Consider the following 17,597-nt stretch of genomic DNA (forward strand, 5'->3'; position numbering starts at 1 on the left):
ATCCCCATAAGGTTAACAGCTGATCTTTCAGCAGAAACTCTGCAAGCCAGAAGGGAGTGGCAGGACATATTTAAAGTGATGAAGGAGAAAAACCTACAACCAAGATTACTCTACCCAGCAAGGATCTCATTCAGATTTGATGGAGAAATTAAAACCTTTACAGACAAGCAAAAGCTGAGAGAGTTCAGCACCACCAAACCAGGTTTACAACAAATGCTAAAGGAACTTCTCTAGGCAAGAAACACAAGAGAAGGAAAACACCTACAATAACAAACCCAAAACGTTTAAGAAAATGGGAATAGGAACATACATATCGATAATTACCTTAAATGTAAATGGATTAAATGCTCCCACCCAAAGACACAGACTGGCTGAATGGATACAAAAACAAGACCCGTATATATGCTGTCTACAAGAGACCCACTTCAGACCTAGGGACACATACAGACTGAAAGTGAGGGGATGGAAAAAGATATTCCATGCAAATGGAAGTCAAAAGAAAGCTGGAGTAGCAATTCTCATATCAGACAAAATAGACTTTAAAATAAAGACTATTACAAGAGACAAAGAAGGACACTATATAATGATCAAGGGATCGATCCAAGAAGAAGATATAACAATTGTAAGTATTCATGCACCCAACATAGGAGCACCTCAATACATAAGGCAAATACTAACAGCCATAAAAGGGGAAATCGACAGTAACACAATCATACTAGGGGACTTTAACACCCCACTTTCACCAATGGACAGATCATCCAAAATGAAAATAAATAAGGAAACACAAGCTTTAAATGATACATTAAACAAGATGGACTTAATTGATATTTATAGGACATTCTACCCAAAAACAACAGAATACACATTTTTCTCAAGTTCTCATGGAAAATTCTCCAGGATAGATCATATCTTGGGTCACAAATCAAGCCTTGGTAAATTTAAGAAAATTGAAATCGTATCAAGTATCTTTTCCGACCACAACGCTATGAGACTAGATATCAATTACAGGAAAAGATCTGTAAAAAATACAAACCCATGGAGGCTACACAATACACTACTTAATAACCAAGTGATCACTGAAGAAATCAAAGGGGAAATCAAAAAATACCTAAAAACAAATGACAATGGAGACCCCATGACCCAAAACCTATGGGATGCAGCAAACGCAGTTCTAAGAGGGAAGTTTATAGCAATACAAGCCTACCTCAAGAAACAGGAAACATCTCAAATAAACAACCTAACCTTGCACCTAAAGCAATTAGAGAAAGAAGAACAAAAAAACTAAAATTTAGCAGAAGGAAAGAAATCATAAAGATCAGATCACAGATAAATGAAAAAGAAATGAAGGAAACAATAGCAAAGATCAATAAAACTAAAAGCTGGTTCTTTGAGAAGACAAACAAAATTGATAAAACATTAGCCAGACTCATCAAGAAAAAAAGGGAGAAGACTCAAATCAGTATAATTAGAAATGAAAAAGGAGAAGTAACAACTGACACTGCAGAAATATAAACGATCATGAGAGATTACTACAAGCAACTCTATGCCAGTAAAATGGACAACCTGGAAGAAATGGACAAATTCTTAGAAATGCACAAGCTGCCGAGACTGAACCAGGAAGAAATAGAAAATATGAACAGACCAATCACAAGCACTGAAATTGAAACTGTGATTAAAAATCTTCCAACACACAAAAGCCCAGGACCAGATGGTTTCACAGGCGAATTCTATCAAACATTTAGAGAAGAGCTAACACCTATCCTTCTCAAACTCTTCCAAAATATTGCAGAGGGAGGAACACTCCCTGACTCATTCTACGAGGCCACAATCACCCTGATACCAAAACCAGACAAAGATGTCACAAAGAAAGAAAACTACAGGCCAATATCACTGATGAACATAGATGCAAAACTCCTCAACAAAATACTAGCAAACAGAATCCAACGGCACATTAAAAGGATCATACACCATGATCAAGTGGGGTTTATTCCAGGAATGCAAGGATTCTTCAATATATGCAAATCAATGAACGTGATACACCATATTAACAAATTGAAGGAGAAAAACCATATGATCATCTCAATAGATGCAGAGAAAGCTTTCGACAAAATTCAACACCCATTTACGATAAAGGCCCTGCAGAAAGTAGGCATAGAGGGAACTTTCCTCAACATAATAAAGGCCATATATGAAAAACCCACAGCCAACATCATCCTCAATGGTGAAAAACTGAAACCATTTCCACTAAGATCAGGAACAAGACAAGGTTGCCCACTCTCACCACTATTATTCAACATAGTTTTGGAAGTTTTAGCCACAGCAATCAGAGAAGAAAAAGAAATAAAAGGAATCCAAATCGGAAAAGAAGAAGTAAAGCTGTCACTGTTTGCAGATGACATGATACTATACATAGAGAATCCTAAAGATGCTACCAGAAAACTACTAGAGCTAATCACTGAATTTGGTAAAGTAGCAGGATACAAAATTAATGCACAGAAATCTCTTGCATTCCTATACACTAATGATGAAAAATCTGAAAGTGAAATTAAGAAAAAGTGAAAAAGTGAATGGGAGTGAAAACACTCCCATTTACCATTGCAACAAAAGGAATAAAGTATCTAGGAATAAACCTACCTAAGGAGAAAAAAGACTTGTATGCAGAAAATTATAAGACACTGATGAAAGAAATTAAAGATGATACAAATAGATGGAGAGATATACCATGTTCTTGGATTGGAAGAATCAACATTGTGGAAATGACTCTACTACCCAAAGCAATCTACAGATTCAATGCAATCCCTATCAAACTACCACTGGCATTTTTCACAGAAGTAGAACAAAAAGTTTCACAATTTGTATGGAAACACAAAAGACCCCGAATAGCCAAAGCAATCTTGAGAACAAAAAATGGAGCTGGAAGAATCAGGCTCCCTGACTACAGACTATACTACAGAGCTACAGTAATCAAGACAGTATGGTACTGGTACAAAAACAGAAACATAGATCAGTGGAACAGGACAGAAAGCCCAGAGATAAACCCACGCACATATGGTCACCTTATCTTTGATAAAGGAGGCAAGCATATACAGTGGAGAAAAGACAGCCTCTTCAATAAGTGGTGCTGGGAAAACTGGACAGGTACATGTAAAAGTATGAAATTGGAACACTCCCTAACACCATACACAAAAATAAACTCAAAATGTATTAAAGATCTAAATGTAAGGCCAGGCACTATCAAACTCTTAGAAGAAAACATAGGCAGAACACTCTATGACATAAATCACAGCAAGATCCTTTTTGACCCAGCTCCTAGAGAAATGGAAATAAAAACAATAATAAACAAATGGGACCTAATGAACCTTAAAAGCTTTTGCACAGCAAAGGAAACCATAAACAAGACCAAAAGACAACCCTCAGAATGGGAGAAAATATTTGCAAATGAAGCAACTGACAAAGGATTAATCTCCAAAATTTACAGGCAGCTCATGCAGCTCAATAACAAAAAAAACAAACAACCCAATCTAAAAATGGACAGAAGACCTAAATAGACATTTCTCCAAAGAAGATATACAGATTGCCAACAAACACATGAAAGAATGCTCAACATCATTAATCATTAGAGAAATGCAAATCAAAACTACAATGAGATATAATCTCACACCAGTCAGAATGGCCATCATCAAAAAATCTAGAAACAGTAAATGCTGGAGAGGGTGTGGAGAAAAGGGAACCCTCTTGCACTGTTGGTGGGAATGTAAATTGATACAGCCACTATGGAGAACAGTATGGAGGTTCCTTAAAAACTAAAAATAGAACTACCATGCGACCCAGCAATCCCACTACTGGGCATATACCCTGAGAAAACCATAATTCAAAAAGAGTCATGTACCAAAGTGTTCATTGCAGCTCTATTTACAATAGCCAGGACATGGAAGTAACCTAAGTGTCCATCGTTGGATGAATGGATAAAGAAGATGTGGCTCATACACAATGGAATATTACTCAGCCATAAAAAGAAACGAAATGGAGTTATTTGTAGTGAGGTGGATGGAGTTAGAGTATGTCATACAGAGTGAAGTAAGTCAGAAAGAGAAAAACAAATACAGTATGCTAACACATATATATGGAATCTAAGGGAAAAAAAGAAAAAAATAAGGTCATGAAGAACCTAGTGGCAAAATGGGAATAAAGACACAGACCTACTAGAGAATGGACTTGAGGATATGGGGAGGGGGAAGGGTAAGCTGTGACAAAGTGACAGAGTGGCATGGACATATATACACTGCGAAACGTAAAATAGATAGCCAGTGGGAAGCAACCGCATAGCACAGGGAGATCAGCTCTGTGCTTTGTGACCACCTAGAGGGGTGGGATAGGGAGGGTGGGAGGGAGGGAGATGCAAGAGGGAAGAGATATGGGAACATATGTACATGTATAACTGATTCACTTTGTTATAAAGCAGAAACTAACACACCATTGTAAAGCAATTATACTCCAATAAAGATGTTAAAAAAATAAATATATAAAGAAGATACCTGACATTTTTCTGATCTAATTTGTATTATTTGCCTACTTCCTTTCCTGAGGGTTTTCTTCTGGGATTTGCCACCTTCTTCCTACATGGGGTTAGTTATCTTCCTTTCTGTGGTGCAGTTGTCCTGTGAATACTAAGGTGACAGTGGTGACACTAACTACCCCTGAACTTGTTCATGGGTGTGGGCTCCTCTTGACCAGCTCTCCTTACTTTTTCCACCTACTCCCTCCTTCCCTTTTTCTTTAAAGCCATGTGAGGATGTCATGCATTAACTTGAATCCTGAACTTTGCTTTCCCCTCCAAGTGCACCATATGTTTGTGTTGGTACCTGGGAATTACATCCTTTGGCACTTCAGAGACATGAGGTGACGGTGATTTGCTGATTTGTTCCTGGTACTGGAGGGAATGCAGAAGAGCAACAAAAATGATGACAGGCTAGAAGGAGTTGCCTTAGAGGAAAAGGAAGAAGACCAGATGTTGTTATGTATTGGCTGAATGATCTAAGAAGAGTGTGGAAACCACTTATAAGCATTTGAGAGATGAGATGTTGGCAAGAGATAGGGAAGAAGAAAGACCAGTTACTTTAGAGGAAGGAAGGAGAATGTGCTGTGTGTTTTGTATCGGGCTGTGAAAACTCACTGAGAAAGTGCGGTAGAACCCATCATTTGAGACACCAGAAACAGATGATAAAAGTATATTTCAGTTTTTTCTTGCTGGAATGTTAGCTTAAATGGTAGTGAATGTGTGATGAGTTACCAGAGAGAGCTGAGTTTGGCTGGAAAGTGTAGTAGTTGGCTCTCTGTAACTCACCCTTAAGTTTATAGACCTGTGTTTCTTATTATCTCAGAACTGCCTATTTTATTTACCTGAAATGCTTAGTAAGTAGGCAGATCCTTGGGCTCCCCTGCAGAGATGCTGAATTAGAATTTGTGAATTTGGGTTTAGGGAATCTGAAGTTGGAGGCTGTCCTCCAGGACATTCTTAGATACTTGGAAATTTAGGAACCAGGGGGTGTATGTGTCACTAGCAGTTTTAAGTAGTTTACTTGTATTAACTCAGTTTAATCCTCACAGCAACCCTATAAATTGTGTTCTATTATTATTTAAAACATATGAGGAAACTGAGGCACAGAGAGTGTCAGTGACTTGCCCAGCTGACACAACTAAGAAGCGTCAGAGCCAGGATTGCCCTCACTTGGCATCTGGCTTCTCACTCTGGGCCCTTCACCACCACACCAGGCGGCCTCTCTGAGGATGCTTAACTTTGAAATCCTGTCGGCCTCATGGGATGGAGCAGCCTGGGGAAGTGGTTTACACTCCACTTTTATCAAAGGTGAATTCACCTTTTCTTTTGGTTTTTAAACAGAGACTAATGAGTTGTTTAAGGCCCTCCCTGTCTGTGTGTGAAACGTGTGTAAGCATGGAGTGAAACCAACTTTGAATGGAAAACTTTGGATTTGTCATTTATTTTGACAGTAAAAGTCTGAGAGAGCTTTAATTTAGAAAAGTGGCTTCTGCAATTGAAAGAGGAAGAAGTTTTCAAGTGAATTTTTATTGCTTCTCCAAAAATGAGGTTGAGATTACCTGCCTGCAAAAACCTGAGAGACTGGACCCTAAGGAAGCATTTTGCACATACCTTTCCGGGTTAGAAATCTTCAAGGCAAGATTTTGAAGGTTTTTTTTAGATTATCAAAGAAAGATGAGATTATGGTCCTTACATTTTAATGTTAAAAACAACTTCAGGGATTCAATAATATATTAATTTACGAACATTTAATGAACACTGATCTTGGTGTTGGTTATAAATTGTTGAGCAAGATAAAGTTTCTGCCCACAGGAATTTAATAATCTATTAGATTGAACCACATGAAATTGCTAATGCTTAAGAGCTTTTTGAATTTCAGAAATGGCAATTTCATATGGTTCGACTTAATAGTAGGGAGAGGCAAACAACAAACAAATATATAAATGAATAAATAAGTAAAATAAAAGTGGGAAGTGCCAGTGCCAGATGCCAAGCTATCTTCTTTCACCTGAAACCCTCTCTACTCTCCCTTCTCTACTCAGCTTTGTGTTGCTGGGGATGGGATTATGCAAACCACTGTTTTGCTTTGCCAGCTGGATCCTATTTAGACCTGCCAATGGAGGGTAGAAGAGGCAGCCTGCAAGGCTAATGGGCAAGAAGGGACTCTCTCCTTCCTGTCTGCTCCCTGTGCCTTCCTGTCTGCTGGTGGTTCCTTCCAACATAACTCCAATCAGGCTTCTTCGTGCCACACAGCACAATGCCTTCCTGTAGCAGCAGCTGAATCCAGTTTGCAGTTTTCTCTAATATGTGCAGAATCACCTTCATTGTGGCCCCTCAGGAATATCATTGCCAGCTGAGCAGTGCCTCTTCCTCCAAGGTCTTAATTTCGACTCTGCCAGGTCCCCATTCCAAGCTTCTTTAGAATAATTCCAGCCACTTTAATTTGTTTCTCTAGCCCTAGAGGTGGAATCTGCTTCTGGTAGTTGATACTTTAGTATTCTCTATTTGTCTTTCCAATTGTCTAGTTGACAACTTCATACCTGGTTAACAAAATATCAAATTATCTCTTAAAATACTTGGTGCAACCTATAGCTGATTCACTTCGCTGTACAGCAAAAACTAACACAACATTGTAAAGCAACTATACCCCAACTAAAAAAAGAGAGAGAGAGAGAAAGAAAATAAAATCAGAAAGCATCTCTACAGGCAAAAAAAACAAATAGAGTCACATAACCATGAACATGCACCAAGACTCTGAGGCTCTTTCCCTACTAACATCAGCCTCCTATATCCAAACCTAAATCTGTATATTGTTTTGTTGATGCTCGATTCTGCTGGTATGTTTGAACTCATCTGGTTGAAAAATAAAATATTGCTCCTGAAAGGAAAAAATAAAATGAAATATTTGGTGTGGCTTCTGTCTCCTGACTGATAGAGGGCCATACAGAGAATTAAAGTAGGGCGATATGAGGGATGACTAGTTAAAACTGAGTGGTCAGAGAAGTCCTCTGCAGAGGTGACGTTTAAACTAAAATCTCAAAGACAAAAAGCTGAGGGAGGCTATTCCAGGAAAAGGTGCAGCGAGTTGCATTAAGGTGAGAGCAGCTGGAGTGTGAGAGGAGGGAAAGAGTGTTACAGTCCCTGGTTGTTGAGGAGAGGTGGGCAGTGGCCAGACAGAGAGCTTGGTCAACGAGGGTAGGGCATTTTCATTTGACTGTAGTAAGTTGGAGAATTTTAAGCAGAAGAAAGGAGTGATCTACATTCAGTTTTAAAAGCTCACTCTGGCTTTGTGTGGAGAATAGCTTGTAGAGAACCAAAATAGATGACTGGCTAGAAGGTGTGTGCTGTGGTCGAGGTGAGAGGTGGTGGTGGCTTCAACTAGGTGGTAGCAATAGAGATGGCGAGAGGTAGACAAACTGGGTAACTGCTTTGGAGAAGTTAAAATGATGATGAATTACTTCATCATTAAAATGATGAAGTATAATGTGTGGGGTAAGAGAAAGAGGAACTGAGGAAAATTTGTGATGCAATGTATGTATGTGTGTGTGTGTGTGCATTAGCTCTCCATTAAGTCCACTCACCCTTCATGCATATGTACAAATACACACATCCCTCCACATCCCCACATCCATACACTCACACACATAGAAGCACATATGCACACGCTGGAGGCTTTCATTCAAGATGATGTGGACTCACCAATCACTACTTTTTGCACATCCTACCAGTCTACCTTCCTGGGTTTTCATCTAGTTCACATTTCTCCATCTTGTATGCAGAGATTTTTATGAGAGATTTTGATAAATGCCTTTTCAAAACTAAATATGCAAATATATTTATAGCATCCCCAGTTTAAGGAGCCTATTTTTAAAAATGAGGTTAATTATATCTTTTTCTGTGAACCATATTGGCTTCCAGTCTAATCAGCTATCCTTTTCTAAGTGTTCACAAACCATTTGGTTAGTAATCCAGTCCAGAATGTTTTATCATCTGATGACAAGCTTTCTAGCTCATCCATAGTTCTAGAATCCATTTGCCACATTTTAGAAAATTAGGAAATTTTTTGAATTCCAGTTTTCTGGCCCCTCTTTATTTCTGAGTGATTTTTTTTCATGTAAGTAAAATTAATTAACTAATTAATTAATATATGATATTATATATTAAGTTCTGCAGTATCTCAAGAACTATGTGAAGTTATTTCACAATGTTATCTCATTACTGCAGTTTTTTCATATTTGGCAATTCCTTTTGATATTCTAAAATCTAATTGAATACACTTCAAACACAAAGTGTTCTCCCTTAATCTATACAGAAAAAAAAATCCATGTAGGAAAATAAAATCCATGCAGATTGTATGTGCACATTTTTAGATAGGATGTGTGTGGACCACAAAAGGTGATGCATATCTTCTATTTTATATCATTTCATGTAACTCATATGAGTTTAGTTTTATATATATACATCATATATATGTATATAAATAAAGAATGGGAGGATATACACACCATCTATCAAGATGTTTTTATTTTTCAGCTATGTAATAAGTTCTTTGTCTCTTTCAAATGAAAGTGAAACCAAGCAGGACCCTGTGGATCCCTCCCAGGTACAAATCCTTTCCATGTCCCCCATTTCTGGTTTGTAGAAAGTAGGCTTCATTCAGCTCCCATGACCTTCCCAGAGTTCCAAAGGGAAGATTCAAAACAGTTGCTAATTAGAAAAGTGAGGGAATGCAGAAACAAAGGAGGAGCAGTCAAGAAACAATAATGCAGCGATGGGGTCGTGTCCTGGTTCCTCCTCAAGGGATGTACACAACAATGTCTTTGAGTTCTTCTTTAAGAACTAAGGCCCCCTCCCAGGTGGAGGATGGTAACTTCAGACTGAGCACAAGAGTCCTGGAACACCACAGTGTTACCTCACCACCAACCAATCAGAAGAAAGTCTACACACAGTCTACACACCATGGAAGATAAGGAAGTCTTTGACTCCCTCCCCAAATAACTAATTGTAATTAACTTCCCCTTTCTCCCTTTAAAAGCTTTCATAGTCAAGCAGAATCTTTGGAGTTAGTGCTTGGACATGAGTTCACCTTTTCCCCAGGTTGCCAGCCTCCTGAATAAAGCAATCTTTCCTTTCCAACCAACACTTGTCTCTTGAGTATTGGCTTCCGGGCGGCGAGCAGCCCAACGTGAGTTTGGTAACAAAAGTGCTATGTTGTGTAATCTAAATGTTGGTCTGTGGGAATCAGTTATGACAGCAAGGATTTGACCTAATGGATGTCTTATCTCATTTCCCTCCTTCACACCTAGGCTTTCATTACCAAAAGAAAATGTGAAATAACCAGTGTTTAGATGTCATGATATGGGAAGCTAGTACTGGCTCTTTGTGGCTTTCATTTGCAAGGGAATTGAAACAAAGGGAAGGGGGCAGGGCACAACCTTTGAAAGAATGACTTAGCCCGAGGACATGACATAAACTTATTAGAACCAAATGGGTCCAAGACGGCAGACAAGTCGATTTCCACTAGACCTTGAGCCTCAGTATACACTCGCTGTAACACATCAGCAAGCTAAATGACACACCCACAGGTGCCATGACAGTTCCAAGGCCGACCATAAGGATCAAAAAGTGGCGGTGGCCCAATTCCTGGAAATCCCCGCCCCTTCCTGAAATAGCTGGAATTCTCCTCCCACTCATTAGCCTATGAAATTACCCACCCCTATAAAAACTGACAACCCCGTACCCTGGTGCCTTTCTCACCTTCTGAGATGGCCCACACTCTGTGGAGTATGTTTCTCTCTAAATAAATCCACTTCTTACCTATCACTTTGTCTCTCCCTGAATTCTTTCTGTGATGAGACATCAAGAACCTGAGCTTCATTAAGTCCTGAAACCAGGTGTGTGATCTCAGTTGGAAGACCATGGGTTTTGGCTGGGTTTAAGTCCCGGCTGTGTGGGTTCAAGTCCCAATCTGAGTTTTGGCCAGGTTCCAGTCCCAGTCACGTGTGTTCAAGCCCCAATCAGGGTTTTGGCCGGGTTTGAGTCCCAGCTGAGTGGGTTCAAGTTCTAATCTGGGTTTAGGCTGGGTTCCAGTCTCAGCATGTGGGTTCGAGTCCCAATCTGAGGTGCACAGTTTCAGAATGAGCAGGAATGTTGTAGGTAAGAGTTAAAGAATTATTGCTTTTTCTGATCATGAAAAATATGTACTTGTAGAAAATTAGGAAAATTCAGATATGTACAAAAGTGAAAACAAAACCCATGTATAATCCTACCACTAACACTTTGGTATACAGTCATCCTGAGGGATGATTTGTTCCTCCTTTGGCTATCAAAATTCTTGGATGCTCTAGTCCCTTATATAAAATGGTGTAGTATTTGCATATTACCTACGCAATCCTCCTGTGTACATTGTCATCTCTAGATTATTTATAATACCTAACACAATGTAAATGCCATGTTAATAGTTGTAAATACAATGTAAACGCTATGCAAATAGTTGCTGACATGGCAAATTCAAATTTGGGTTTTTGGAAATTTCTGGAATTTTTTTCCCAATATTTTCAATCCACGGTTGGTTGAATCCAAGGATGTGGAACCTTAGAATACAGTGGGCCAAGTATATATCCTTCCATCCTTTATTTATATACATATATAGGATACATATATTATATATTATATATATTATATATTTAATGAACACACACACTATATATATACATACTGTCTATGAAAAATTTAATCAGTTGATCTAAGAAAGAAATGGAAAATTTTATTCAAGCCAAATTGAGGATTATAATACGGGAACAGCATCTCAGAAAGCTCTGAGAACTGTTCCACGCATTAGAAGTCAAAGCACAGTTATAAAGTTTTTTGAGACAGAAGACTATACATTAAATGATGTATTATTGACAGTTTACACAATCCAGATCTGCAAGTACAAAACAGTGGGTTATTGTGACCCCTTAAAGATCAAGAAGGAAGGTTATATTTTCAGGGGTTGTCTTGTTGATGCCAGGAGAATGTCGTTCTTTATGGTTGAGTAGGTATTTCTGCCAAAGGGGGAGATTTGGTCCATGCATATGCATAATGCAGATAAACAATGCACAATAGAGGGGAGAGGAGGCCAAAGGGCAGAGAAAAAGTTTTCATGTCTTGCCATAAAATTTGAATTTTATTATATACATGTATACATATTATATATATATGATTGTTTTATTTAATGGGGAATCATAATGTAATACTGTTCTGCAATTTGTTTTTTAAACTTAATAATAGATAATCAACTTTTTTTTGTTTTTTTACAATTCAGTTTATAACTTGTTTTGTTACACAGTGTAGGGGAGTAAAATTTGCTGCCCCAAGATGTCTTTTTTGGCATGTGGGTTACTTTAAGCTGATTATTTTTAAGGAACAGAACGCTCAGGAAGTCTTTCTTTTTACTCGCCTTTAGCTGCCTAAAGAATTTAGATAAAAGGTCTATCCCTGGAGTAGAGCTATCACCAGAGGTGTCTGCAAAAAATATGGGCTGAGTGTGGTGGGGAAACTCAGCGGGTTCTAGAGATCTGAGTCCACTCTGTGTCCCATTGTCTCTGCACGGCCCAGCAAGTATTTGTTTACCAAACATTTGTTTTTCTATCTCCATGTGAATTGCCTTCCTCCTCTTTGAAGTCCCAAACCACTACTCTCAACATTCCCTTTTATCTTTAGATGAAGATGGTATTTAAGGTGAGGGTTTCAGACATTTTGGTGAGTTACTCAGTTTTCCTGGGTCTCTACCAGGTATACACGTTAGTAAACTTTTGTTTGATTTTCTCTTATTAATGTCTCACATTCGTTAAATTCTTAGACCAGCCAGAAGAACCTAGTAGGGTAGAGGAAAATTTCTTCCCCCTCAGCAACAGGTAAGACCTTTGAGACATTTCCCGTGCATTCATATCTTTTAAACACAAAATTGGAACCCACTTATATATAATCTACTTTTATAATCTCTTTTATAATCTACTTTTATAATCTACTTTTAAAACTAGTTATATAATGAAAATATATCTCCATGTCATTATAGTTTCACATTATCATTTTTCATTGCCCAGTAGTTCATGGTATGATGTTACCAAAAAGAATTTGATCATTTCTGTATGGTTATAGACTTTTAGTTTTTTATTTTTCAACTTTTTCTCCTATAATTAATGTGGTGAGGAGCATTCCTGTATATATATATATATCTTTGTGCACTTCCCTAGTTATTTCCTCTTATCAGACTTCTGAAGGTGAAATTGTAGAAGCATTATGTACTCTTTAAAGCTTTTGATACATATCACTATATTCTTTTCCAACTTGGACATCCACCAATGGTATAAGATTGCCTGTTTCCTCGCACTGTAATTGTAAAACAAAGAATGTTGCTCACCATCTGGTTCAACCAAGAATTAAGTCATTAGCCACTGCAGTCACTGACCAACAGTGCATCCTGAGAGGAATTCAGGATGAAAACCAGGTCGAGGCATTCTGTGCTTCGGAAAAACAGGCCCCTAGATAGATGTATAACTCAGGAAGAATTATAATGAACCCAGATTCTTGCATCTTCCCATACCCAGAAAAAGCACTGAAATTATTAACTGAGGTACCTGTTCCTTGTGGCTAGCAGTAACCTTTTACCAAGATGTAGGCTCGACTGAACGTATTCCCTAGCCAAATCATATACATATTGGCCTCTCCTCTACCTCGGCAGAGCAGTCCCTCAGAGCTACTGAGAGGCTTTATCCCAGACTATAGTCCTCAGTAAGACCCTGACTAAAAGTTAAAACTCACAGCTGTCATGTTGTGTGAATTTCTCTAAGTCAACATGATCATAAATGTGAATGAATTTTAAACAAATGGCTTTGTTGTTCTGGAAAGCTCAGCCTGATGAGGAGGAAAACCATGTAAAGGCAGCCACAGGGAACCTCAGCCAAAGGCTCTCTGAGGGGGGTGAGACTGTCCTCTGAGGACTGGGACCTCGTCTTGCCCTTCTCTCAGAAGTTTGTTTTCCAAATGCTGTCTGAATCCAGCAGTGCTCTCACTATTTCACTTTACTGAGTGTGATGCTTTACCTGTGTCTTAATTGGACTTCCTAGTTGTCCACTGCTCTTTCCTTATTTCCTCTGGGTGGGGTCTTTGAAGTGAGTTATTTCCCATCAGGCTCTTAGGAAAGTTGAGTTATACTGAGGTTGTGTTAACACACAATAGGGTCAAGCCTCACTGCAGGGCACTGGCCTTAGATCCCACCCAATGTGTAATTGTTCCAGTGGGAATGGAAATGGAATGGAAAACAAGATGGTTTCTATACCTCTTAGACTGATCTGTCAAAAGTAATCTGGGTTGTTCAAAATTCTGTGGGTTATAAGTTATGCACCTATCAAGTATTTAGCATAAGCATACACCATATGTAAAGTCTAGACTTTCACATTATCAAATCATTTAACAAAGAGGAAGTGTTTGCACAAGAGAAGGAAGTCAGGGGCGTAAGAGTAGACGGGACTGTTGTTTTTGAAAATGGTTCTGGAGTGTAGACAGTATAGGCAACTTTAAGGACATTGTATGTGCTCTCCTGCCCACCCTCTACCCCCTACCCACCACCATCTACATGTAAATTTCCCATTTGGGGATATTATATCCTGTTTAAAAAAATCTGACAACCTTTAGAAGTCTCTTTGTTCCTCATTTCTATTTCATGAAATTTCTTTTTCTTTTTTTAAAGAAAGTAAAAGTAGATTTATTTTCTTTTTCTCTTTTCCTGTAGTTTATTTTTAATATTCAAATTCATTACTCAAGTTGGTGGGGATTTATATTAGCAGGCTTTAATAAAAATTCCAAATAGTTTTGGCTTTGTCTATTCTTTGAAATCTCAGCTGCAGCTACTGATACGTCTTTTGATGCCCTGAGGATTCACTTGTGGGGTGGTAATTAGATGATGCTTGCAGATGCATAATCTGGAAAGCTGGTTCCTAGTGGCACCCCAGGTGAGAGGACACATTCATGCCTGGTTTTCCTAATTGCAGGTATGATCATAGGAGGACAGCTCAGTGATTTCTGCCTCATCTCTGGTTGCTGTGACTCTGACCCTTAAGCACTGCCGGACTTGTCTTTGAATATTCAGCTGTTTAGGAAGAACCAACAGAGTAAATTCAAGGGCAGGAGGGCTTGGATTGCATTATGTGTGGGGAGAGGGGAGGAACTGGGTCAGCAGCTGCCACTTGCTGTTTATGTGAAACCAAAGTTTCTTGAAATAGTATTGTACTGCATTTGCAGTTATTCCCCACCATTTAATTTAGGACAAGAAGTAATATTTACTCAAACATACAGAATAACAGATGTTGGAAGTAATTTTTAACTTATTAATTGAATAGCTTATATTTATAAAGAGCAGATTTCCTCTACTTTCCTTATGGTATTTACTGGTATTCTTTGAATGCAAGAATCACATATTGTTGTTATCTAATGTATTTTCATGAAATACATATTATTTTACACTGCCTAGTGAGTCTTGTGTTGATATACACCTGTGATGAAACTGGCTACAAGAATTGTGGGGACTTCCCTGGTGGCCCAGTGGTTAAGAATCTGCCTGCCAATGCAGGGGACACGGGTTCGATCCCTGGTCTGGGAAGATCCCACATGCCATGGAGCAACTAAGCCCGTGAGCCACAGCTACTGAGCCCACATGCCACGACTACTGAAGCCCGCATGCCTAAAGCCTGTGCTCCACAACAAGAGAAGCCACTGCAATGAGAAGCCCACGCACCACAATGAAGAGCAGCCCCCGCTCGCGGCAACTAGAGAAAGACCACACGCAGCAACGAAGACCCAACACAGCCAAAAATAAATAAATAAAATAAATAAATTTATTAAAAAAAAAAAAAGAATTGTGGACTTTTACTTTTGTTATGGTGTTGCTTATTGCTGTGTACTCTATTCACAATGGAGTGGTAAGTGTAATTAGAATATGGAAAATAGACCCAAAAAAAGAAAGGTAAAAGCTAAACTGATCTTTTTTTTTCTTTCAAAATCAAATATTCCACTTGAACTGAAATGATATGTGATAAGGAGGGAAAACAAAAGTTCACAAAAGTAGTTTCTTTATCATTATAAATCACTAGCTGGCTCTACTTCACAGCTTCCCTTTATTAGAGTTCAAAATTTCCTTTGTTGTACCTCCAGGACCAACTGCTTTTCTAATTAACCACTATTAACATTATAAATAAGAATAAGGGTCACAGATTTTATTGCAGAAATTTCAAGATCCTAGGTGTTCTAAGCAGCACCTAGGAGTTGAGTTTCCTACCATACTGAGTTATTATTCCTCTTCTAAATTTATGTATTTCCCTCACTCTTCTTTTATATTTACAGTATTTTAATGTAGAACTGTTATGCTCTACAATCACCAAATAAATTTAGCACGACTTTCTTCAAATTAGAAAGACAGAATTCTGTGACCTATACATTATATTTAAAGTTATTGAAATTTCGGCACTGTCCTGTTGTGGGTAATAACACAGAGTTATTTGTCTAAAAAGTATAGATATTCTGGCTCTATGACCTTCCTGTGATCATGAACCAAGACGGTGTTATGAGACCACTTTTTCCGCTCACAGTACCCACAGCTAGTTTACACTAAGCCAGCAGGTGTACATGCATTGCTGAGGGAACACAAAAGCTTTTTAAGGGACACATGGGACTTAGATGTAAATGAACATATTTTCAATGCCTCAGTGTCCATTTTCCTAAAATTGCCTGATCATCGACCTGTAATCATGACATTAAACTAGTTCTCCTTTCTCTCCTCCTTTCCAAAATTGCCCTTCTCTCAATTTATAAATATAAGGCATACCTCTCACCCCGAGTGGTGTTGTATCACAAGTATAAAACTGCTGAGGCCCCAAACAATCACACAATTCGAAATTCTGGGGTCAGCAAACCCTCCTTTCATTAAGGCACCAACAAACCATCATAGAGCTTTGTGTCTCTTCTGTTCTTTCTTTTTCTGTAAAGGGTAAAGCGTAGCATTAGAAGCAGGATGTTTTGGCCCATGTTGGTATTGGCATGAATGGAATTCAGAAGGGAGTGATTGTTATAGGGATTATTGGAAATATATTTATTTGAAATTTAAAAAATGAAGTAAGCCTTTTATTTCCAACAGAAAGAAGTCTTATTTGGCCAATAGATTTGATAATGAAGAGTGACTTTTTCAGTTAAGTTGTATGGTTGGTATTTTCCATAATTTGAATAAATGAATCTTTAGCACCAAGACTTTGGTTAACTTATATTCAAAGCATGTGTTTGGGAGACAACTTTCGATAAATAGCTCATGTTCCAGCAGAGTCTGAACTTTCTGAGCAAAGACATGTTTGAATAGCAAACAGCTTTGGAAGCTAGAGATAGCATATCCATCAGGTGGGATTTAAAGATATACCGCCACTTTCTGAATATGTGAGTTAAATAAGGTGCTGTTAAGTAAAAGAGTAATAGATGTAAGCAATGATATTTTGTTAAGTCTTGGAAAAGTCTTTTTTGTGCTTCCCAGAAGCTGAGAAGGTGAATGACTCTAGGAAAAGAGTAGGAAGTCAGTTTGCACGTATGGAGAGTTCTAATTATTTGCTTTTGAAAAAATGGAATGTGGATATATTGAGTTGTCAGCTGATACTTTAACAAATATATGTTCAACATAGATCATTGTATAATTTTTGGCATATAACATGAAAGGAGTTTAAAGAATTGAGTCATTGCTCAATTCTTTAAACAATTGTTCCTTCCACTTTCACTAGTTCATGTGAACGATTTATAAAGACAAAAACTAGAAGTAGAGTGGGTGCTGCATGTTCTCTCCTTCTAGCAACAAGTAATAGTGCTCTCAGATACAAGTAACAAACAAAACAAGACAAAACAAACCCTAAAACACTCAAAATAGCCACATTCATCTTACTGAGAGGTGCATATTTTATATTAATACTTATTTATAAAAGATTATAATATATTTATGTTATATTGATTGTGTATTAATAACTGT

Source organism: Eubalaena glacialis, chromosome 11 (genome assembly GCF_028564815.1).
Source record: "Eubalaena glacialis isolate mEubGla1 chromosome 11, mEubGla1.1.hap2.+ XY, whole genome shotgun sequence".
NCBI lineage: Eukaryota > Metazoa > Chordata > Mammalia > Artiodactyla > Balaenidae > Eubalaena > Eubalaena glacialis.